General features: G+C 34.7%; 1 protein-coding gene across 1 annotated transcript in view; it reads right to left on the minus strand.

The window, feature by feature from the left end:
* LOC108737361 (transmembrane and TPR repeat-containing protein CG4341-like) overlaps positions 1-20,423 on the minus strand; it is a 163,628-nt gene that overhangs the window by 113,449 nt on the left and 29,756 nt on the right. The window lies entirely within an intron of this gene.

Raw genomic sequence — 20,423 nt, forward strand, 5'->3', positions numbered from 1 at the left:
GACGAAGGAAGCTGGCGAGCGGTCGCGCAGGTACTTGCCCATTTATGACCTATTTGGGTAAGTCACTTGGAACCGATACACAAATAAGCTTTCAGTAGGCGTAAATTATAGTATTATTACAGACAGGACAGTAGCGTACTAGAAAATAATGTAGAAACATAATTTACCAAAAAGAAAAAATAAACCTATTAGTTTTGTTTTATAGTTAGTTTTTACATTCACTTTCATCATGGGAATCTCTATAACTGTCACCAATCCCTATTTTTAAATATTTAATCTACGCCCCTGATAGGAATACTGAAGAAAGAGGGCTGCAATCGTTATACCTAAAATTGCCTAGTTTTGCCACCGCGCATCCACGCCATTTTAAAATTTCCGCCAGCTTCCAGCGTCAGACCTGTACTTAGAACTAAACGGTCTCAAATAAATAAACTTCAAAACCCTATCGAATATTGCAATTTTCGTAGTGATTAGTGGAATAATTTATGTTTTATGGCCAAAAGTAAAAATGGTATCTCATATTCGGCATCCTTACCCTACATTTTAATCAGGCTGGCAGCGTTTGTAAGTTTGCGCATCACTATCGTGCTAATCAACTCCGGTGCAAGAATTATTATGACCCAACCTTAGCACACGATGTAAATCAGAGCCGGCCAAACTCGGCTCTTTTGACTCCCGAGTGCTCCTCAGGTATAGCCAAGGAGCTCCTCATTGCTCCTACGAGTGCGGGTAAGATGATTATTTCCTTTTCTAATCCCTTCCATTTCGTAGGTGAGTCCCCTTTTCCATAGCCGAACTCAACAGTGTTGCGAACGAAATCCGGCATGCTACCCCTGAGCTGCGGGACGATCATTAGAAAATTTTCGTAGGTATTATTTAAGTTGTGAGAGAGGCTTCGCTCGTCTACGAGATAAAGGGGTTGATATGGGAAAATTTGCCCGGCTCTGATGTAAATCACTCATCTTTCGGTGGACTGCATAGTACCCAGTGGCATGGCTTAGATGTTTAGATTAGACGATTTTATGGTGTGCTACGTAGCAAGCCCGCTTTCGTTTCAGTTGCGCATGATGTCAGCTTGAGAGCAGATGTCGAATCTTTCCCATACAGCGCAATACTTTAATCATCTATGTAGGCAAAATATATCAAACCTATAGAATTTGGCTTGCTGAAACGTTGTTAGGAATGCAATAGTAACCAGATTTCTTATGAATACATGGTTAGTTATTTTATTAGTTGAATATCATTAGCGAGATGACACCTAGTGTCGTCCTAACACCATAGTTTAAACCATTGCTCGATACTCGGAGAACATCGATTTGATTCGGGTCCGTTTGCCCTGGTCCAAGTTTTTCTGTGGTTTCCCAGAATGACGTAGGCAAATACTATCATGTAATCATACGATTCCATAGATAGTCTTTCATTTCTCGTCTATCTTCATTTCGTGTGTCTCATCTCGCCCATCTCAAACGACACCCACTCATTCCCACAATGCTAAAGAGGGCCTTTCGCCCTACTCTCTGACATAGTCCGAAAGGTCTGCCCACCCAGCATCATTTAAGCAATTAAAATGTTGCGAACGAAACATCCAAAGGTTTTTTCATTCAAGCGGAATTATTGTCATCATTAGCTTGGGATGAATCAATGTTATTATGTTTTTGGTAAATGCCTAGATGATGGCCCCACCCCCTAAGGGTGGGGGTAAGGGGATCGAAAAAGGGTAGGGGGATCGAAAGATGGTGGTCACCCTAGTAAAATTCCATAAAACAATTGCGGTGCTCTCACCCCCATAAAAGGTTATGGGGTTGAAAGTTGAATATTTTGACAATTTTCTTACACTATAATTCAAATAAAATTCAATAAAAAAATTATTTTCAAGCGGGTTGAGGTGGGGGATCGAAAGAGGGTGGTCACTTGAACAAAACCCGATAACCTAACGTAACCTAACCTAACCTACCCTATTGATAAAGATCTTTAAATAATGTTTTATATAACTTTCTCAATATCTTTATGTAGTTTTACCTTTGAATTAGAACAAACAGAATAGCTCAAAACCCCAATGCCAAAACACGACACTGTTTACTTCAGTCCCTGAAGAAGGTAACTTTGTTACCGAAAAATGCTTCGGACAACTACAGTGTCGTGTTTTGGCGTTGGGGTTTTGAGCTATTCTGTTTGTTCTACAACAACCGCCAAAGTTTTTCCAATCTTCATATTACCTTTGAATGTTGTTTAAGAATGACTATATAAATATTTACATGCCTAGAAATGTATAAAAATTGGCATATTTATTAACTTTGAACCCCCATAACATTTTATGGGGGTGAGACCGCCACGAACTTTCTATGATACAGTGGTGGGGGAAACCTTCTCTTTCGATCCCCCCGTCCCTTCCCCCAAGTCTTTTGTTCATCAGTCTTCTTACTAATTTTTTTCTCAGTTTTCTTTTTGATATTTTTTTTTCTTTATTTTGATTCTTAAGTTCATTTCTCGGCGAGTATTACAGGCAACATCCCATTATACCCCGACAATTTTGCCCCAACATATTTTGTATTTAAACCAACCACTCCTAACCTAAAACTGTGACTGCTATAGAAAGTATCTAATATCGCAGTACGATACTACTGCTACGATCTTTAGCTGAAAATATTGTAAACACTTCCTTACACGAACAAAATAATTCGAAGTGGTCTGTATTCTGTCGAAACTGCCAGACGCGGATCGCGATTTCGGTCTTTTTGGATCTCATCAGCGCGTCGCAGGCAGCTCCGACAGAACACAGACCAACCTTTACCTGCTGTCTTAACAGCGCGTTTGAGAAAATACCACAAATGACGTGGTGAGCGCCATCTGTAGTACGATGCTACATTTTAGGATTACGTATGCTCCAACAAGGTCCCTTTAAAAATATGGATATCTACTTGCTGAAACGAATCCCGGCGTAGCTTACCCCAACGTGATAGGCACGTTACCATAATCGAACAAAAAAATTCGAAGATCCAAAAAGATCGAAATCGCGATCCGCGTCTGACAGTTTCGACAGAATGCAGACCACAGATCTTTCCCCTGTACACTAAATGCGCATTTCAATCTTCAAAGCCCACGAAATCTAAAACATTTAGAGAAGCTTCATCTACATCGGATGGTAGCACAACACTGCTAACGGATCAAAAATCAAATCTGCGATCGTTCACTGGTGCCGTGTACAAGAGACCTAAGACATGTTATAATGTTACACAGCCGCTAGCCGCATAACTTGCTCAGTGCAAAAAAACTGTTTATTACGTCGAAAAACAACAAATGCGTTTTCAACTTGACTTTTCATCCTCTATCGCGCGGTACACACCTCATGCCTGTGTTGACCAATAGTATTAAAAATTTATTGTATTTTATCTTTTTACTTGGAACCGTTTTCTACATTACTTAAAAAAAAGTATAATAAGTTAACAAATACAACCATATTGCTTAAAATCACATTTGTACCTTTGAGAATGATTTTCGTTTGGGGCGAAACGTCGGTAAGGTTTATAATAGGGTCGTCAGTCAAAAGAAATATAATAGTATAGCAATTTATTTTAATGAAAAAATAAACCTATTCTATGAACTTTTGCTGAATAAAATACAAATTAAATGAAGAAAGGTTTAAAGAAGGAATAATGTATTCGACAACAAAAACTCCCTGTCGTTGAAATTGTACATAGTACTATCGTAACTGCGGTGAACACCCTAGGGTGATCACACTCCGTCTATCCTAGGAGACGTGCCGTAAACTGCACTAACCCTCCGGAAATCAGTCAAACCGCACAAATTCTTGGCTCCAACAGTGTATGTACATACATATACCTACTATGGCTGTGCCGCTAGCGCCCGAGAGATTCACTGCAGTGCGGCCGTTTGTTTCCAAAAGGACGTAACACCGAGATCAAAAGGGATTTGTAATAACCTGTCGTGACCTTATGACCTTGAGAGGAACTATTCTACTGCAAAAAACTCAGAATCAAAGAATATTATTTTCATATTCAACTGAGGTTTTACTAGAACTTAAAAAATCAACTTATCCTTATTTTTACCAAACACCGTTGTTAATTCTTTTCGAGTTTCAACCATGTATTATCCAGACAAAGAACATTTACTCCGAGAACATTCTTGTAAATCCCTTTTTTCAAACCTTGGTAGTTTCTTTTTTCTTTATATATTTAGTGCTAAAGCAAACTGTTGGAGCATACGTAATCCTAAAATGTAGCATCGTACCACAGATGGCGTTTACCGCGCCATTTGTGGTATTTTCTAAAACGCACTGTTAAGACAGCAGGTAAAAGTTGGTCTGTGTTCTGTCGGAGCTGTCTGCAACGCGCTGATGAGATCCGCGTCTGGCAGTTTCGACAGAATACAGACCACATGAGTTATTTTATTCGATTATGGTAACGTGCCTATCACGTTGAGGTTAGCTACGCCGGGATTCGTTTCAACAAGTAGATATCCATATATTTAAATGGACCTTGTTGGAGCATACGTAATCCTAAAATGTAGCATCGTACCACAGATGGCGTTTACCGCGCTATTTGTGGTAATTTATAAAGCAAACTGTAAATTTCAAATACAGAAAATTTTTCAAAGAAAAAAGCATATTAAAATTGCTTCGAAATGTTTAACTCATAAATCCACTGGAACTAATAATCTTTTAATCTTGCGTATTTGATTTTGGTCCTGCATATTCGGTCTTGATTTTAGTCTTGGTCTCGTTCGTTCGATCTTGGTGTTAGTCTTGGTCTTGTTGGTTCGGTCTTGGTTTTAGTTTTGGTCTTGCTCATTCGGCCTTGGTCTTTCTAGTATAAAGACGCTACGGTTTAGGTTTCTAAACGTTTTGTAGAATTTCGGGTTTTAAGAGTTATCGGTTACGTTCTACAGCACTCAATTAGGGTAATTATAGGAAAAATACCTTAGCGGGAGGGACGTTCATTACGAATATTTTAATCAGACCATGTGTTTGGATGCGGTGAAATTGTAAAAAATTATAAATTACTGCATGTTATCGTTTGAAGTCGCCCTGAATATTTTTTACACTCGTGAGTAACTCTTTTATTCGAGGTTGGTTTTGAGATTTGTTTTCAAAAATATTTGTGTATGTGAAAGTTAACATTTTCTGTGTGTCGATAAATACATAGGTACTCAATTTTAAAATCATGTGGGCATCTCTCCCTGATTATTGCCCAAGACATAGTCGGGTGGATCTAAGAAAACTTACAATTGGAATTGACGAACACCAAAGAGGGAAAAGTGACTATTGGAGAAACCAGTAGAAACTTTATGATACTAAGATCTTTAAAAATAGGAATTGAGACTAGTACACTAGGAAGGGACACGGAACAAAAATTGATGAATCACATAAGTATTTAAACTACAAAGATATTGATTTTCTCCGTCGAGGAAAGACATAAGAGAAATCGCATTCCAATTGGCTGAAATGTTTAAATTTGACGCATATGCTTAACACAGAAAAACATTTAGTTTTTTGCAAAATTTACAATAACGGAGAAGCATTACAAACAAGAAGAAAAATACTAAGACAAGAAAAAAATCTGTCGTGAAAGGTAAACCACAAACTACATCATCTGTAGTGATACTTGATTTAGAATATTTAGCATTTCATAGGATTTATACGAATCAATCCCACTGAATGTGAAGATAGATCCAATAGACCTCGATAAAATATTGTTCTTTTAATAAAGAAATTCGAAGTGGTCAGTATTATGTCGCAACTGTCCGACGAGGATCGCTTCGCAGACAGTTTTGACAGAACACAGACCAACTTTACCTACTGTCTTAACAGCGCGTTTTATGAAATCCTTCAAATGGCGCGGTAAACGCCATCTGTAGTGCAATGCTACATTTTACGGAATCAATATGAAAATACTGACCACTTCTAATTTCTTTGTTCGATTTTGGTAACGTGCCTATCACGTAGTGGTGAGCTACGCCTGGATTCATATTGATTGCTCTTTTAAGTTGCTGTAGGAGGTAACCTAACGCATGAAACGTAGTTACATCGATAAAATTGTAAAAGTTTGTTGCAGTTTGTTGTGCATCGGTGTTTTATCTTTTAATCAATCTGTCGCTTGATGTATAGTCGACCATAACGGCAGAAGTCGTCCGCATAAATGAAATAATACGGTTCGTTGGTTCCGGCAGCTCGATGCGCCTGTTTTGATGCCGAATACAAATCAATAACCACCTTTGCATTTAAAATTCTCCACAAATATTTGCTATTGTAAATCAACCAGTTCTTCTAAGTGGACACATTCGACTATTCCGACGATAAAATTTATTAAAAAAGTATCTGATAAGCAATTATAACTTTCTGGACGTTTCGTAATCTTTTTAATTGAGATCGTCATGCATGTATGCATTTTCTCCACGTTTAAACAAATAATTTTCAAAAAAGAAAAACTTACATGCTAGTAAACCGGGCTACCTAAATACGAGTTGTACATTATAGTCCAGTCGAATTAGCATTTTGGCATTTCTACAGGTATAAGCAGAATCTAGGATACTCAAAATCATGGGAGGAGAATGTAAGAATTCTAATGCTTTAATTCTTTGGTGTTCCAAAAGTTTTTGACGTGACAACGTCTTATAATTCGATGGAGCCGGCTGCACGCACGAAAAAGCATGACTCATGCGGCGTTACCTCGCTCTGAGGCGTTCCATTTAAGGCTTGAAGTGTAAGCGAGAGCGCGGAACGAGCGACAAAGAGGCACAATCGGCCTCCGCGTTCGGCAGCGTTCGACATCTGTCTCTCTCCTACTTGAGTGAGCGATGCGTCCGCGTGGACAGCGGCTATACAATAATACATTTACATGTTTTCGTCAAGTATGAAGTGCAGTGAAAAGTGAATGTGGTGTCAATTGTTTATAGCAACGATAATTGCGGCGATAAAGGTAATAATTCTATCGATATTAAATATATGTTCAGTGATATATTATCATTATACTTGTAAAAACTATGTAGATTGGAAAAAAAATAAATAAAAAATGACATAATTGTATTTATGCGTACAAATAAATGTAATTTGATCAATTCAATTGTGATTTCCATTTACCTCCTTCTCTATATCCATACAAAATATCTATCAAACAAATAAAATTAAAATTTTCTTTTGAAAAATGAAACCATTCCATCAGTATTTTCTTATGACGTCACGTTCAACTATCGTCAGTAAACCGACTTTACAGACAACCGATTTTTTGCCTTTTAAGCTGTTTTACTCACTATGCAGTTCCCTATCGTATCCAGTTAACACCCTCCAAAGCTTGCTATTTATTTCTGAAACACCCTGTATAAATAAATCTTATAAACAATAGTACGTTTTTATGTTTATTTTGTTAAATAATTACCTAATAATAAATTTATGTACACCTAGTTTTTTATGTGGTGGGAAACAACATGTTTAATACATTGGTAATATAAATACACTGCAAAAATACATTCAGCTCAGGTACATTTTTAATTAATATTTGACACATGATGGAACGACATTAAAAATCCATTAAGCTAATGGAAATTTTACTCTCAGCCATCGTTTCGACATTATTCAATTTAACTTAAAAAAAAAGCCTATACAGCATCCACACGAAAAATAATATCGAACCTTCACAGATTTCAGGTTAATTGCCAAACTGAATCGAATAGGTACCTATCTATACATATTACGATTGATGGAATTAAACTCATATTAAATTTATATAACCGAAAGCAACAACTTTCTTGATATTATTTTAATGTAACGTAAAACTCGGCTATAACAAACTCCCAGGGGCCGCACACGTTGCGAGTGTTCAATATAGGCGATCTAATCGAACGTTAATGTACATATTTATTTACGTATATTTACCACCGAGGAACGTATACAATAAATTCATATACCTATATGTATCTAAAAACATGTGTTGACACAAAAAACAGTGATTTATTGTTTGTTCCGCAAAAAAGGCTTCATCATCGTGTACTTACAGGGTGTTTCTGAAACCAGTACCAAGTTTTGGGGGCAATAGGGAATGTCAATGTGAGACCGGCAGCATGATTAAAGAACAAACATTTTTTTAGAAAAACCACGTACAAAAGCAATAAAGCACTGATGCTGTTAGTTACTAATTGATTCAATACGGCGTTGCATTGTCGCATTTCTGTCCAAAGCCGGAATTAGATTTGCCTCTACATTCAACTACGTTTCTCTCGAAAATGGTAATTTTTTTTAATTTACTTAATTCTCTTACATAATCTTCTTAATTATTCAGTCACTAATAATGCTAAACATCAATTACCTAACTTACAAGTAACATAGATTTTGTATGAAGGCTATACAATTGCACAAAATAGCCAAAAGCACTAAAATCATGAACAAATGCAGAAAGAGAAAAAAGGTGAAACTGCACCTACGTCAGGTATCAATTCGCTTACAATAGTCTCACAGATGACCATTTCAGATAATACAAGTATACAATCATTATCATAAGATCGTCAATCCTAAGACTGGTTGGACACGCACCGCCACTCTTTTCGTTCTGAGCTAATCTTCGCATTTCCCTAAAACCAGAACAACCCATATCCTTAACTATTTGCGAACACTAATCTAATCTAGGTCTACCTCTACCNATTTGCCTCTACATTCAACTACGTTTCTCTCGAAAATGGTAATTTTTTTTAATTTACTTAATTCTCTTACATAATCTTCTTAATTATTCAGTCACTAATAATGCTAAACATCAATTACCTAACTTACAAGTAACATAGATTTTGTATGAAGGCTATACAATTGCACAAAATAGCCAAAAGCACTAAAATCATGAACAAATGCAGAAAGAGAAAAAAGGTGAAACTGCACCTACGTCAGGTATCAATTCGCTTACAATAGTCTCACAGATGACCATTTCAGATAATACAAGTATACAATCATTATCATAAGATCGTCAATCCTAAGACTGGTTGGACACGCACCGCCACTCTTTTCGTTCTGAGCTAATCTTCGCATTTCCCTAAAACCAGAACAACCCATATCCTTAACTATTTGCGAACATTAATCTAATCTAGCCATACCTCTACCCCCCCCAACACCCGTTTCTGCCTCTAATATGTCTCTGACTAGACCTTCATGCGTGAAAAGTTTTCTTATTGACTTCTATAGAGTCCTCTATTATCCTCATCATTCGTCTGTAACACCACATTTCCAACGCTTCTAACCTTTTTTTTCGTCGCGCCTACCCTCCATGTTTCGTACCCGTATAGCGCCACACTCCTAACATACACCTTTAACAAACTTTCAAATTTCTAAATTAACCGTTAACGATAACTAATATAAACGTGTTTTTTTTTTAAGATAACCAAAACACTCACTCCGTGTTGTCTTTATTTACCATAACCTTGTTATCTAGACCTAAACACACTTTTTGCTATTTTTCCATAATATACTGCCGAGTGTTTCAGTGAATATTCGTGGAAATGTAATTACAGCTCGGCTTATGTCAGTTTCTAGTTGTTTACTAGCAGATCCAACGGATCTATGGTGTCATACAATTATGGGTTCTTAAGTTTTATTAGATTGGAGTTGGCTTTTTGTTACCGCTTCTTGTACTTGATGATAAATAATAAAAAAAAATCGGTTGTCTGTAAAGTCGATTTACTGACGATAGTTGAACGTGACGTCATAAGAAGATACTGATGGAATGGTTTCATTTTTCAAAAGAAAATTTTAATTTTATTTGTTTGATAGATATTTTGTATGGATATAGAGAAGGAGGTAAATGGAAATGTATTATTGTATAGCAGCTGTCCACGCGGACGCATCGCTCACTCNACATAAAAATAAATATCTTTATAAAACTGAGGAGTAACAACCTACCTACACAATAATCAATAATTGAAATCTTTGTACAGATTGTAGAGTCTCTGAGCATTTTCTTTTTTCTATTGTTTTAAAGTTTGTAAATATTTGGATGGTGTTCTGAAGTAACCAAATTGTTTTAAATAAATGCAGCGTTATTAAATTTATATTCGTAAAAACCGTTCAAGTTTCTATGAATGTGCAATTCAATTATTCGATGCAGTTAAAAAATTCAATATGGTCTTAAAACTCTGCAGCTTTGTTAAATTTTCAAGCAATGCTCAATGACTTGAGCTTCAATATTAACCTTAACCTTTAGGCAATTTTAGCTTTATAGGCAATGTACATAAGAAAACGATAGAAAAAGGAAAGAATGCGTACAACATACATCTAGAAAATGCTTTTGACAATTGGAAAGGATATTATAAAGATACATAAGATATAGAGATAGAAGAGTGACATATAGTTTGTATAAGGAGCAACAGGTGGTTATATAATTTCAATAACAACAGTAACAGTACGGAAGCAAATATTAGAAAGAAAGTTAGACAATAGTGTACATTCTCGTCGTCTTGTACTTTTAATTTACATATCGAAGGCACGACAGCTTTTGGGATAAATAAACAAGGACAAGAAATTAGAATGATATGATTTGCGAATCATATAACAGAATTAGCATGCAGCAAGGAGGAATTACAGATAACCTTAAATAAAAAATATTGGTATGTAACGAAACTAAATTTAGAAGAATCTGTCGATTTTCGATATCTAGGAAGCCAATCTTCGGAGTCAAGACTTTACGACTTTATACAATTTTGGGTTCTCAAGTTTAATTTTATTGGAGGTAGCATTTTGATAGAAAAACTTATAACAAAAAATTACAACAAACAATACAATAAAATCGTATATTAACGAAGAATTTTCATTTAAAAGTTTAGTTGGATAGTCAGTGTATTAAGTGAAAATTTCATAATATAAAATCAGTATTTACGTAATGACACTTCTATAAATATCACATTTGGTGACAGACAATTAGCTTCCTGAAATACATTCGTAGCGTATATCTGACAATCTCGCAATAGTTTGTTTGAATTAAATAAAGAGCCTGTAATATTAACTGCAAAAGTTAAATTTTTTGAGCTAAATGTGACATATTTCAAGTAGTTTTGATTCAGTCCTCACTACTTCTCTGTACTTTATCCCACGAGTGCGAAGAGCGGTGCTGTAAGTCACGTGTTATGACAGCAATTAGGAGTAACGCTGAAAAACATAATTGTTTGCACATCTATATATATATAAAAGAAAGTCGTGTTAGTTACTTCACTTATAACTCAAGAACGGCTGAACCGATTTGGCTGAAAATTGATGGGGTCTAGCCTTTCATTTGTTAAGATTGCATGTTTGTTTTTGGTTCGATTTACTTGAAATTGATTAAAAAATTCAATCTCTGTTGGGGCGGATGAGTGGTGAAGAAGAGTTGCAATGTTTAAATGGAACATATTATTTGTGATCAGATTTACTTGAAACTTTGTTTTAATGGTCTCTCATTTAATTTCTGAAAGATCTATCTCGACAATTTAAAAAAGGGAAAGGTGTTGCAATTTTTGTTTGGGACATACTTTATTTATGGTTGANCTCGTTCCGCGCTCTCGCTTACACTTCAAGCCTTAAATGGAACGCCTCAGAGCGAGGTAACGCCGCATGAGTCATGTTTTTTCGTGCGTGCAGCCGGCTCCATCGAATTATAAGACGTTGTCACGTCAAGAATTAAATAGCTAATAATAATTCATTTCGTTTTTGGTTGGATAGTCAGTGTACGAGTTAGTTGAATATTTCACAATATAAAATTTGTATTTACATAATGACACGTCGCTATAAATAACAAATTAGGTGACAATTAGCTTCTTGAACTATATTCGCAGCTTATATTTGATAATTTTTAACCTAACATCTCGCAATAATTTAACAGGTGATAGGTATTTCAAGTAGTTTTGCTTCAGTCCTTACCGCTTCTCTGTACTTTATCGCACAAATGCAAAGAATTGTGCTTTAAGGTCATGTCACGTGTTATGAAAACAATTAGGGAGTATCGCTGAACAAAATATAATTGTTTACATATTTCCAAACACAAAAGGGAGAAATTATCACTACTGAAATAAAATATTTGTCCCTATCCCACAAAACCTCAATGTACTAGGCGTGCTAAGTGTATTGTACATAGTGCTGTTGGTGGGTATTCCATAATCCTACAATTTCTTCATGTCTATGTGATTTTGCATATATAGGTACTTATAAGCGAATATTTACATACATGCAAATATTACGTTTAGATATATATAATAACATTTTGTTTGTCTATTGCTGCGGTTTCTGGCGTTGAAATTAAAAGCCCTTAGGGAGACTAAGTACTAATTTGCCGGTAGGTATATTTTGCGACGAAATATGATTTGGCTTATAACAGAATGTCAAACCCAAGCGATACTCATCGTACGTTCTGCTCTTATCGTCTTTGTCGGTACGTATGTATAGGTAAGCAGAGAGATGCGGCAAAGCAGGAAGCCTCAGGCGCGTAGGGACTTGACTTTCTGGTTATTAGATAATCCGTTGTTGAAAAGGCGATGAATTTAGTTTAAGGAGACAGACATCAAGAACACTCGTTCGAAGTCAATTAAACCGAAAATAGACGCGAGAAACATACAAAAGGGCAAAATTAACAAAGCGTTAGTATCTCGATTAGCTCAAAATTAATCTTTCACACATTCTATAAATAAGTATATACATATACCTAAATATGAAAGCATATCTGCCTCCTTTGAAACGAAGCTCTTTGTCTATAAGTCATTTTCGAGACGTAAAGTCGTTGTGATGTTATCAATGTTCCCAATTTTGAATGCAAGTGATATAACATCGAACTTCAAAAGATTCAAATTGAAACTAAGATGAAAATCGAATGATGGATCCAAATTACCTATTTCACTCTGAAAGGGATAAATAACCACATACCTATAGATAGAATAATTAATAGCTGCAATTCAAAGGCTGAACATGTAAATAAAATATAAGAATATCAGTATATCCTCATCGGTCATCGGAGACAAGCTATTTCTAGCACTGAGTTATTAGAGCTCATGCAGTTGGAAGCATGGATTATGCTCATACGTCAAAAAATGTAGGATTACACATTGGCGTATTCTCCGCGTTGGGGACATTCTTAAATGCGGTCGGTGCCACGAGAGGTCAGAAATTTTAAGTTTAATTATAATTAAAGCAGAGGACTCTATGTAAATCAATAAAAGATGAACGAGATAGGTTGGTAGGATACCTTTCCAGGTATGAAAACCTAGTCAGAAACATATTACAGGCAGAAACAGGCTTAAGCGGAGTAGGGGTAGACCTAGATTACATCGCAAATAGTTACGGATGTGGGATGTCCTAATTTTAGGGAAATGCGAAGATTAGCTCAGGATAGGAAGGAGTGGAGGTGCGTGTTCAACCAGTCTTAGGACTGATGACCTTATGATGATGATACTGATATCATCAACACTTCCATACCAGTAATTGCAATTTTTAAAATGAGTGTTATGAATTAGTTTTTTCGATATTGTTCTTGAATATCTCAGCTAATAATGGACTTTTAACAATTTATCATAGCCAGTGTTATCATCATCATCATCATAAAGTCGTAAGTCCTGAGACTGGTTGGATATGCATCTCCACTCTTTCCTATCCTGAGCTAATCTTCGCATTTCTCTAAAACTAGAAGATCCCATATCCTTAACCATTTGCGAACAGTAATCTAATTAAGGTCTACCTTTACCCCTCCTAACTTCCGTTTCTGCCTCTAATATGTCTCTGACTAGACCTTCATGGCTGAGAAAGTGTCCTACTAACCTATCTCGCCTATTTCTTATTGACTTCCATTAAGTCCTCTGTTCTCCTATTCTTTTTAATACTTCTTCATTTTTAAGCTTCTCTATCCACGGTATCATTCGCCTGTAACACCACATTTCCTGTTCTCTTCCGTCGCGCCTACTGTCCATGTTAATATATCCGTACACCGCCGTGCTGCAAAGATATACCTTTAACAACCTTTTTCAAATTTCTATATTAACCGTTCACGAGCATAGAAGTGATTTCTTTATATTAAAGGCGACTCCACCCTGCGCTTACCTCTGTTTATATCCCTACTACTCCTTCCGTCCTGACTTATCTGACTTCCTAGATACCTAAAATCGACTACTTCTTCTAATTTTTCGTCATTTATTTTTATATTCGCTCTTTTCCTACTTTTTCTTTCCTTGCATACCAGTATTTTTATTTTACTTTTATTTATTTTTATAAAGTACTGTTTTGTCAACACCGCTTCCATTTTATTTAAAGCTACCTATAATGCCTCCTTGCTAGATGCTAATACTGCTTTAAGTCTTCTATTCAGTAAATAATAATTAATTGTCACTGACATTAAGTAGTTTTAATAAATGCAATTCTAATGTTTCTGAAGATAAAAGATGTTACGTTTACGAACAATGTGTACAACTCTATTCTATTCACAAAGTTATATATAGAGTAATACCCACCTTAGCATTTTTGAAGATGTTGGCGAAGATTCGTTGCATATGATGTAAAAGAGGTAAAAAAAACAATAAAGAAATATAAAAGAATAAAAATTATTGAAATACATAAAAAAAAATATTTAAAAAATATAGAATAGGGTTTTTAGGCTAAGTGCGAGATATTAATATCACGCAGATGGAGTCTGCCTCACTGAATTTTTTGAGGTACCATTACAAAAACATTCAACTGAATGTGAATAGTTTCAATTATCGATACCAGCTGGAGAAAAAAATGCAATACCGGGTGGTGTTAAATATAATCTTGGAATTATTTAAATATATGTTATACCTAGTTTTTAAAAATTGACCACATACGTCACTCATATAACGTACTGAAATTTTTACATGACCGCTTACGTGCCGAATTCTGTCATTAACCGCAAACGGCTCAACTCCTCGTGGCACGGAGCCAACAGTAGTATAACTTTAAAATATGACAGTTTACTGATTTAAAATAAAATTACATTCTTATACATAGTGTATTTTACGGGAGCGCTAAAGATTTAAGAAACCTTAAAAGGACTCCGTTAATTTCCTATGGGAGACGGCGCTTTGTCAAACTTTCTGAAACTTTGAACTCTGGCAGTCCTTAATGTGTAGATGAAAAGTCTCATTTGGCGTTATGTTCCCAAAACTTGGTTTTCTGTTGGTATATTAGTTGCATATACTTGATACAACACAATAATGGTTGCACGTTATCAAAACCTCAAGGTAAATGACACCATACCAAGCGAGTGTTATCAAGTATTAACCGGCGGGCTGAAAAGTTCGTAGGCTAACATTTTTGATAGAATTTGATTTTATTATTCAATATAGTTCTCTTCGAGGGCGATACAACGATTGTAGCTGTCATACAATTTTTCGATACCATTTTTATAATACGATTTGGCTTTAGCCCCAAAATAGTCTTCAGTTTTGGCGATTACCTCTTCATCGGCGCGAAATTTCTATCCAGCGAGCATCCTCTTGAGGTCTGAGAACAGAGAAAAGTCGCTGGGGGCCAGATCTGGAGAGTACGGTGGATGCGGAAGCAATTCGAAGCCCAATTCATGAAATTTTGCCATCGATTTCATTGATTTGTGACGAAATTCCTTTTTATCCATTTTTTCAAAGTAACAAAAGTTCTTTTACTAAAAATGCTATAACTCAGACACTAATAGTGTCACAGCTGTCAAATTTATATACGTGTCTTTTGAAGGTTAGGGCTAACTAAAAATATTGATTTGATACTAGTAGAGTCACGTGTGGGTCAGCCTACGAACTTTTCAGCCGGCCTTATATGTACTTGGTAAAAACATGACAGTGTATACAAACTCGCCCCTTATTATCAGAAAACAACTTTAAATCCGAAACTTCAACGATTGGTATAATTAACGGTAATTTTCACCTAACTTTGGAGGTGGGTAAAATGCTTTCGACCTTCGCAGTACCTGACCATTGAGACCAAATCGATTTATTATTGTTTGCAAAATAACATTCAAGCGATATTTGACTACCTTGTATGCATATCAAATTATGGAAATTTCCAATGTAATAAAATAAAATATGTTGAATAATGATAAGCAAATCTATCCCTAACGACTACAAAAAATATTAAAATTAAACTGAAACAGATGTGTTTTATGTAAAAAGTATCTATCGCTCAGTAATATTGAAAATGAGCTTCCACGAGGACTAGGCTCTCTTCTGACTGTACGTTGTCATAAATGTTTACTACTCAATGAAATAAAGACTGGTAAACAACATTCTATGGATAGCTTTTCTCAACGCAATTCAAGATTTGATGTCAACTCCAAACTTGTATTAGAAAAGTGTTACTTACGACATTCACCTTTTGATCATGATTGTCACACAAAAGCTATGGAAGCTTACGTTGCCAACAAACTAGTCAGTGAAGGCTAAATTTTAAAGTCAAGAAATATTCAAGTTGGCATTCTTGTGGGTGACGGTGATAGTTCAGCAATTGCTGCATGTCGCTCAAGTTATTGTTCTCTGCTTCGATACCAATAAAATGTAGTCTCGGTATCTAAAAAATTGTTTTCTTTCAGTCGAGAATATTGTTAGGTAATCCAAGATCCCGTAACAAATCATTCAGTTCTTCTTTTAAAGGTCGAGGATCATTCGTAGGGTTGTAAACTTCACCACTGCTATAACTATATTCTGATTTTTTTTGATAAAGGCATATCGGAACTCTTAGTTTTAGTAGAAACTGGTATGGGTAATTCTGGTCCATATGGAACTGGCTTCGTTAAAGAGGAAACATCAGGATATACAATTTTGGCACGGTTTTTAGGATTATATATTTTATTGCACTTATCAAACAAAAATAGCAATCATCAGTATGATTTTTTTGTTCCCGCTAGGAATACCGAATAACAATGATTTTGATTTACCATAAATCCACTGTCTTAACACTTCAACATACCTTATGCGGAACCCACAGTTTATCTTGGTAACATAACTTCATTCAGAAGTGAGCTTAAAAAGCATTTGTTACATTCAATCTTGTATATTGTCCGCAAATGTAACGAAATACATTTGGCTTGTTTTTACAACTCCGAGAAGCTTAAAGTTAAATAAAACAAAATCTTTTATTACACCTGAATATTATATCTATCTCAATAATGGCGCATTCTATAAACTATTGTATTTTTCAGGCGATGTAAACCACTATAGTTAATCTCAGACTAAAATAGAGTAATGGACAATATAATGCTGTCAGAGAGTATAAAAAAGAAATATAAACTATAAAATGAATTTTGTGAAAAAACAAATAAATTTGCCGATTCAAAGAGCTATTATATATTTATCAATATACGAATAAAAGTGACGTGATACGTTAAATCTGCATGCTTAAAATGAATTTATACAAAAAACGTTTTTATCGCAGACTTGTGTAATGGAGAAAAATATACCAATGAAGTAACTCATAGATTAAATTTATCACCTGGTAAGCACCACCAGTAAGTATTTCACCAAAATAGATGAAACCAAACAAAAACGGTCGATAAGTATTTCAAACCACGATTTTAAAAACGAAGAAACTAAGCAAAATTAAAGTAGCACTGAGGCATCCGAAGGAATAACGTACAAGAGTATCCATAGTTACTCTCTCTTCAACGAGCCAACAGTTTCACAAAATATTAATTTAGAAATTAATAATTAAAGTAATGACGATGAAATAATTGAAGGAATGATTCCCATTGTATTTTTAGACTAAGAAACAACAAGTTTTTATGCCGATTGTAGTATCTCACTTTTTTTAATATAGCTATCACAAACTTAACTGCTTTAGCACTTTTATAAAAACTAACTCCACTATTCATACCACGTCGTTTATTCTTAAGAGAAGATCCTTCTGAGTGCTATTTCATGGAATACTTTAAAGTATGAAAACAGGAATTCTACCAAATATCAACAACAGACATAAAAACTATCAAACGGCAGTGAGAGAATTCTCATAAGAAGCCTACAGGATCCATTACCAAGTCTGTAAAAATGAATTTTGAACAATTCTCTATAATTTCCATGGCTTAGTTACTCGTTTTTTCCTTTAGTTGTCTTTTAGAGTCATTTTCATGAAGCGATAGTAAAGAAAAATTTGCTTCTCGAGATATTTATTGTTAAATAAGCACTGTTCTAAAATTTTACTAAATTACTATTAGACTATTCCAAAAGTACAACCCAACATTCGAATTTGTAATATTTTCATTTTCCAAGTGGGAGCATTGAATTTTTTTTATTTTATCTGAGCATTTACAAGTCTAATCTAAAAAGTCTTGTGATTATTCAGGAAAATTTAATAATGATAATTTCATCAAAATATTTTACTTAACTGTCTCCGAACGTCGGAACAAAAGAAAATCGTTGAAAGGATATTTCAGTTAATTTAGTTTAGATTCCAGAAGCAAGGTATTGCTTTACAATTTACATTTTCCTCTTCAAAATAAAATGAGGTAACATAAAAATAAATATCTTTATAAAACTGAGGAGTAACAACCTACCTACACAATAATCAATAATTGAAATCTTTGTACAGATTGTAGAGTCTCTGAGCATTTTCTTTTTTCTATTGTTTTAAAGTTTGTAAATATTTGGATGGTGTTCTGAAGTAACCAAATTGTTTTAAATAAATGCAGCGTTATTAAATTTATATTCGTAAAAACCGTTCAAGTTTCTATGAATGTGCAATTCAATTATTCGATGCAGTTAAAAAATTCAATATGGTCTTAAAACTCTGCAGCTTTGTTAAATTTTCAAGCAATGCTCAATGACTTGAGCTTCAATATTAACCTTAACCTTTAGGCAATTTTAGCTTTATAGGCAATGTACATAAGAAAACGATAGAAAAAGGAAAGAATGCGTACAACATACATCTAGAAAATGCTTTTGACAATTGGAAAGGATATTATAAAGATACATAAGATATAGAGATAGAAGAGTGACATATAGTTTGTATAAGGAGCAACAGGTGGTTATATAATTTCAATAACAACAGTAACAGTACGGAAGCAAATATTAGAAAGAAAGTTAGACAATAGTGTACATTCTCGTCGTCTTGTACTTTTAATTTACATATCGAAGGCACGACAGCTTTTGGGATAAATAAACAAGGACAAGAAATTAGAATGATATGATTTGCGAATCATATAACAGAATTAGCATGCAGCAAGGAGGAATTACAGATAACCTTAAATAAAAAATATTGGTATGTAACGAAACTAAATTTAGAAGAATCTGTCGATTTTCGATATCTAGGAAGCCAATCTTCGGAGTCAAGACTTTACGACTTTATACAATTTTGGGTTCTCAAGTTTAATTTTATTGGAGGTAGCATTTTGATAGAAAAACTTATAACAAAAAATTACAACAAACAATACAATAAAATCGTATATTAACGAAGAATTTTCATTTAAAAGTTTAGTTGGATAGTCAGTGTATTAAGTGAAAATTTCATAATATAAAATCAGTATTTACGTAATGACACTTCTATAAATATCACATTTGGTGACAGACAATTAGCTTCCTGAAATACATTCGTAGCGTATATCTGACAATCTCGCAATAGTTTGTTTGAATTAAATAAAGAGCCTGTAATATTAACTGCAAAAGTTAAATTTTTTGAGCTAAATGTGACATATTTCAAGTAGTTTTGATTCAGTCCTCACTACTTCTCTGTACTTTATCCCACGAGTGCGAAGAGCGGTGCTGTAAGTCACGTGTTATGACAGCAATTAGGAGTAACGCTGAAAAACATAATTGTTTGCACATCTATATATATATAAAAGAAAGTCGTGTTAGTTACTTCACTTATAACTCAAGAACGGCTGAACCGATTTGGCTGAAAATTGATGGGGTCTAGCCTTTCATTTGTTAAGATTGCATGTTTGTTTTTGGTTCGATTTACTTGAAATTGATTAAAAAATTCAATCTCTGTTGGGGCGGATGAGTGGTGAAGAAGAGTTGCAATGTTTAAATGGAACATATTATTTGTGATCAGATTTACTTGAAACTTTGTTTTAATGGTCTCTCATTTAATTTCTGAAAGATCTATCTCGACAATTTAAAAAAGGGAAAGGTGTTGCAATTTTTGTTTGGGACATACTTTATTTATGGTTGAATTTACTTGAAACTTGGTATATATGCTGTTTGATATTATTAATCAAATGAAAAGAGGTTGCAACGTTTCCATGGGCTACATTTTATTTGTACTCGGATTTACTCGAAGGATGCTCATTGCTGAAATTAAGCAAATACGTGTTTTGGCAATTTTTAAAAATCAACCCTTAAGGATGAAATGTTGTTGCTACGTTTGTATTTGAAAGATGGCGACATTACACAAAATTAAAACGTTGTAAGGGTGAATTGGGAGCTAAAAGGTTTTATGGAGAAAGAATATTAATTTCTGGGAGCGAAGCCGCGGGGAAAAGCTAGTT

This window comes from Agrilus planipennis, unplaced genomic scaffold (assembly GCF_000699045.2).
Source record: "Agrilus planipennis isolate EAB-ADULT unplaced genomic scaffold, Apla_2.0 scaffold57, whole genome shotgun sequence".
Lineage (NCBI taxonomy): Eukaryota > Metazoa > Arthropoda > Insecta > Coleoptera > Buprestidae > Agrilus > Agrilus planipennis.